Here is a 6,330-nt window from a genome sequence, read left to right as displayed (position 1 = left end):
TAAGGGGAAGAGGATTTTAAATCCCCATATCTTTTTTCCAGTCACTGAGGCTGATAGCAAGACTGGGAGCTATAAGGAATAACATGGGAAAGAACATGGAGTCCTAGTGTATTACCAGAAAGTATCTGAAGGTAAAAAGCGATAGGCGTACCCAGAAAACATGATTCTGAGAAGGTGACTGCTCCTTAGGACAGAATGGACTGAGTACTCAATTTCTTTTGATTAAAAATGTACATATTTTTTAATAGTCGGAATGGTAGGAAAAGCCTGTAAACTTGCTACTGAGACTGGGTGGAGTGAGAGAAGCCAATTGATGGAACAGAGTGAGAGAAAATCAAGGAAGCGTTCCTGAAATTGTTCAGAGCCCACTGGTGCTAAGATTTTTTTTTTTTTTTTTTTTTTTTTTTTTTTAATGAGATAAAGAAAATGGTGCTGGACATTTGGAGAACAAAGCTGCTTCCAAGGGACTACTACCACGCTTTAAAAATGAGGGGAAACAGCAACAACAAAACAAGGGAAGGAGAATCACCAACTTGTGCTTGTGTCCCTGCTCCTCCTCATACAAGAGGAGCCTCACACCACTTATGCATAAACAGTTTATGTAGTTCCACACTGCCTCCTAGATTCCTCCATTTCCTTCCTCCCCACTGGTGTCCACTTGCAGACCCTGCTTCTTGTTCATCTCAGCCTCTCCTAGTTCACCCCAGCCCATCTTTATGGCTCCCACCCAATCTACTCCTCAAATCTTTTGACTCAAATTTCTTTTTACTTGGGCCTCCTAATACTTATATACAGCTCTCTGCCATAGCATCTGAGATCCAGTTGTTGCCCGGTCTGTTTTCTCTCTGCTCCTACTCTACAATAGATGCACATAGGCATCCATCCTTATCTCCCTGACCCACCTTGCTGTAGATAATCCTTGCCTGCAGATCCCTGGCCTTGCCAGATCTCCTACCCTCTAGCAGGGCTTTCAAAATCCTTTATGTGAGCTGTGCTTCACCAAGATCTGCCCAAAGGGAGCCAGGAGAGGAGAAGTGCTGTGTGTTTCTGGGAAACCCCTGACAGTACTACCCAACCAACTCCTACTTCTAGATGAAATACAGAACATGGATTTTTCAAAGGTACTGAGTTCTTCATAGTGAAGACTGACAAATGGATGTTCAAAATCAAAAATAAAGAGCAATAGCCACTTGGAAAATGGTGTTTGTACGTGTGTGTACATACTGCCTGTGCAGCACCTGTGTCATGAGTTGTTCCTGCCATGTACACCACATAAACAAAAGGCTCGGTACAGATACATGAGATTTAGCAAAGCTGGAACTACAGCTCTGCACTCGTAGGCAGCAAATCTGCAGCAAGGAGAAATCCCAGGCAGCAGAGCAATGTCGGCAGCATCTTCAGGATCATCGTCTCAGACACTGAGGAACAGGGAAGGGAGGGGAGTGGTGGAAGAAGCCAGCAGACAGGTTTATTGAATATTGCAGGAAGATGAGCTGATCCACCACGTATTTTGAGGACATTCCCAGGACACTACGTCGCCTCCAGGAAAGAAAAGCAGATTTACAGCTCCTCTGGGAGACAGAGCAGCCCCGGAGTGGAGACTCTGGCCTCCTGCCAAAGTGAACCCAACGAGTTCACGAAGGTTAATTCGGCTAATTCGAGTTATTTCAGCTGCGCGCCTCACTGCAGGCTCACAGCTCACTCTGAGAAAGTTTTATTCGGGGCAGGTTTTATTTCGTTGTGCCCTTGTGTTTCAGTAACGCAAGGCGCGGGGTCAGCGAGGGGAAGATGGAGGCGGCGCAAGGCTCGCTGGGAGCTGTAGTCCTGCGGCGGCGGCCTGGGCCCGGGGACGCGGTGTCGGGGTCCCCTAAAGAGGACAATTCCCTGCCTCGGGCCTTCCTGCGCAGCGCGCCGGGAACACCGAGGCTTGGGCCGTCCGGGGAACAGGGGTGCCCGCGGCCTGCTCACGATCTGCTCTGTGCGGAGCCTTCACTGCCCCGCTGCGTGTCACCTCAATTTCACCCCAGGTCTGCTGTTGCCCGGCTTCTCGCTGTACGTGCGCAGGAAAACACGAGGGTGACAGCCGCCTAAAGACACACCCAGTTAGTCTGGCAAGAGGCAATACGCACGCTGGTCGTTGCGGTTGTTTGAATCTGCCCTGCTTTTCATTATTTCTCCTGCGATCGATGTTCGGGTGCCAGGTGTGTGTTTCCCCGGCTCACCTGCGTTGGCGCGGTGCTGAAGGGAACACACGTCGGCCGAGGGCAGTAGAGACAAGGGTGTTTCCATCAACTGCAGCACCCACACTGTCAGTGCTTCTTGTAAATCCCGGAGAGATTGCAGTTACACCTAAGCAATCAATAATTCTTTTAGCCCTGCGCTGAGTTCTTTAACATCTCTCCTTCATTTTGTTCAGGCCGGAAACAGCAATCAGAAACTTTTAGGCATTCTGAGAATATTTTGGCTTTATGAAGGTCTCATCGCATTGGCCACATTTGAATCTCTTAAAACTGTGTAACTTTCTTCCTAAACTTTTATTCAACAGCCATCACTGGCATGTTCTCTTCTAGGTTTTGTTTGTTAGAAAGCAAAATTATTTGTTCTGCCATTGATCAGGGCAAGATAATACATAGGGTTTTTTGCAGCTTGGAATTCTTCTTTTTTGCTTCCTCCACCTTGTTTTTTGAAAGTAATTATAACCACGAGTTTTAGTACGAGTTTTAGAGATTATGGAAATTTCTCCATTAATATTACAGGACGCTCAGAGGAAGCAGAGGACACCCACAATAAGCTCAGAGGAAGCAGAGGACACCCACAATAAGCAGGAGGAGGAGACAGAATCAAAGCACAGTTCACAAGAAAGAGACAACCATAATTTAAGTATTGTATAAAAATCTTGCTGTGTTGCAGTGCAGAGAATGAAACTTCAGTGAGTATCTACACGTTTAATGAAGCAATAAAGTTGTCCTCTCCCTGAAGTTAATAAAAAATTAGTTTAACACCAACATAATGCTATCCATGATTCTTTGAGGAAATCCTCAAAAAGCTAAATGTTTAATAAGGAGAACATACTTCAGGACCTCTAAACTATATACAGAGGCATATAGAAATACTAAACTATTTGCTTAATTTTATTAAGGCAAACCCTGCTGCTTAACTATTTGCTTGATTTTATTAAGGCAAACCCTGTTGCTTTCAAATCCCCTGGTGTTTACACTAATTTTGCTGTTTGCATTGGCTTTGTGAACCTTAAGTGTAAACAGAGAAAAAAAAAAGTAAGGATTCTTCTCATGAAACAGCTCAAGAAAGAAATTCTGACATCACTTAAATGAAGCATGCTTCCTGTTTCAACATAATTAAATTCTGAGATCTTAAAAGTAAAAACAAAGAAGAGGAAAAAAAATCCTAATTTACTGTAATGCTACAGACATCTCAGGGACAAAAAAAGGCTACAGATGGTGAGGTAATTGTTACCTGTGAAGGGCCTGATGTTATTATGTGGGTGTCTGTTTCAAACAGAGAGGTTTCAGCCAAAGCAATTGTTGTTTCTAGGATCAAAACTAACATTTGTTCTGCACAAGGAAAAAAAATCTTTCCTGGTTCTAATGCTCTCAAGGGTTCCAGAAGGATCACAAAATCACAGAATCTGCTGAGTTGGAAGGGACCCACAAGGATCACTGAATCCAGCTCCTGGCTCTTCACAGCTCCATCCACAATGCCTGACAATATTGTCCAAATGACAGTGACCTTAGTGTCATGGGTGCCTTCTGCCATCCCTGTAAAGGTAAGACCACATTCTTGCAGCTGGACTATGTTTATAACACCAAATAAAACAAGTGAAGGCATTTGGCCTTTTGGCCAAGTGCCGAGACCTAACCCAATCCATTTTACAAAGCAATTGCTTCCTTTCCATGGACCTAAGATACAGCTGTTAGTATGTTTGTGCTTTTTTTGTTGGCTCTTTCTTTTCCTTAAAAAAAAAAAAAAAAAAAAAAAAAAAGTTATTTGAATGACATTTTTATTGTTTGAAGCTGAGAACACATGTCCTATGCCCTGGGGAGGCTGTAGGCAGTGAAAAAAGGTGAAGCTAGGCACAGGAAGAGGGAAGAGGGGAGGCTGGTCCGGTGTTTGCCTGGTGCATGCTTCCTGCTGGAATGGGCTACACAGTCACCATCTCCTGGTCTGCATTCTGTCCAGGACTGTGTGAGCTGACAGGAGCCAAACCTTTTCCAGGACACATGCTTGCAGTTAAGCATAATGGGCAATTAGCAGTCCAGTGCTTAAGCTCATTTCCAGGCCCTGTTTTCTCTAGTGCTGCAGTCATAGCTTCAGAGTCCTTTGGGCAAAAAACCCCACCCCACGTTATACTGCATGTGACAGGTAGAGATTTTTTTTATTTTAGGAGGTCTCAGGCCAGGATTCTTTGAAGAAGCTTAAGAAGCTTCTTCTGCTGGCTGTTTCCCCCCTCCACCAGCAGCTGTTCTGGGACAGCAGTATGTGCAAAAAAGACCCTCGTTGGAATATAGGTTGAGCAAATGTAGCTATGGCAAAGTTGAGTAGAAGCTGGGGCCGAAGTACAAAAAACATATAGTGACAAATATTCTTAGAAACTAATCAAGATTTTAATAACTACAGGTAGAGTTATTACAAAATACACATTACGTTTGACTTCAGTATTTTTGCCTTGGTTCCTGTCTTGTGAAATAACAATAATACTTCAATCTAGCAGAGAGCTAAAGCTAAAATTTTCCTACCTTTCTGGTTTAATTGGGACTGTAAAGGAGTTATGCAGTGTGAAATGGTGCTGGCATCAAGGCATGGGGCAGCAGGCTGTACAATCTTCAGGCCTTCAGCTGTGCTTCCAGTTTTATCTTCAGATTTTTGGTCACCCAAGACTTTAGGAGGAAACATACTGAACACACTTATCCTGAGAGTGGCTTGACCATGGTAGCAGAGTGGAGACAATGAAGCTGTAGAATTAATTGAGAGGGGAAAAAAGGATGAAATAATCATAATCACAAGTAATTCAAAGGATGTACATTGAGGCTTTACAAATGCTCATCCCCATCTGCATAGAATAAATACAAGGGAAATTGACAAAATTTAGCTCTTTTCCTTCAGGGTCTGTTATTATTTTATGTTGCTGTGGAGGGTTAAATTTGTAGGGGAAGAGGTAGAAATAAGGTATTTATATATACCACGTATCATAGAAATTGTTTGTCTGTAGTAGAAAGCATACACTGGGTGTTAGGATTGTGCATACTTTTCATGGGAAAGAAATGGCTCTCTTGGAATGCAAACCTCCCTCATTCCTGGCCTTCGCACTGCGACGTCGTAAATAATGCAGCAAGCTGCTGCCCCAAAGGCAGGAGCTTGGAAAGGAAGAAAAAGATACAGACCTTATGTCTGCCTTGGTGAAGTGCTGAGCCAGGCAGGGTGTGCAAGAGGGTATGTGCAGTCCAAGAGGGGAGAGAACAGCTGGGCCCGCTGCAGGAGGGTTAGGTGGGTGTTGTGCAGCTCATCAGATGCAGCCAGTGCCAGAGAGAGCAGAGGGCACTCCAGTGCCCCAGGACTGAGGGCAGAAGAAGCTGCTTTCGGGATTTGTGGAGCATGGCCAGGCTGTGCAGCAGCATGCATCTCCCAGCTGTCAGCCTGAGTCACCCAGGCTCTCAGGAACACAGCCTTAGAAGTCAGCCCTTTCCATTCTGCAGTCCCAGAGCACAGAAGTGTTATTTGCTTTCTTTTCTGTAAAGCCACTCCCCGGGTATTGATGCTTGTGTTGTTCTGGAGCCTCTTGTGGTTGCAGGCCGTCCCTTGATGTGGTCTGCAGAAAAGTCCTCAAGTTCAGGCAGTTGCACAGGCTGAGGTGAAATTCTTTACTTTTGGGGAAGGTCTTGGGATGCACATAGGACTCTTTAATACAACCTCTGTAACCCCAGCAGTCCTGCTCTTTACCATCCCCAATTTCCATTTCAACACTTTTTCTTTCCGCTGTTTCATTGTATCACTTGCGATCCCCCACAACCATCTGGGTTTTCTGAAGTGTTTTTCTCACCCATTTTCTGTTTTCCTACAGTGGAGAGAGATGAACTGACACTTTGTTCCTTAACAAAATGAGCTGCTATTTCCACCAGGTAGGGAAGATCAGTGACAAAATTTGCATCTCCTTTTCTCCTTTTTCATCTACGCCTTTTTTTTTTTTTTTTTTTTTTTCTCCTTAAAAAAAAAAAAAAGAAAAAGAGTTGCCTGAAAGCTCCTCCCTGAAGGTTTCTAGTAGTCTCAGAAAAGAATTCCAACAAAAGAAACTTGCCCATGCCAAAGCCTGTGGTC

Source organism: Sylvia atricapilla, chromosome 2 (assembly GCF_009819655.1).
Source record: "Sylvia atricapilla isolate bSylAtr1 chromosome 2, bSylAtr1.pri, whole genome shotgun sequence".
NCBI lineage: Eukaryota > Metazoa > Chordata > Aves > Passeriformes > Sylviidae > Sylvia > Sylvia atricapilla.
Note: the sequence above shows the minus strand (reverse complement) of the source record.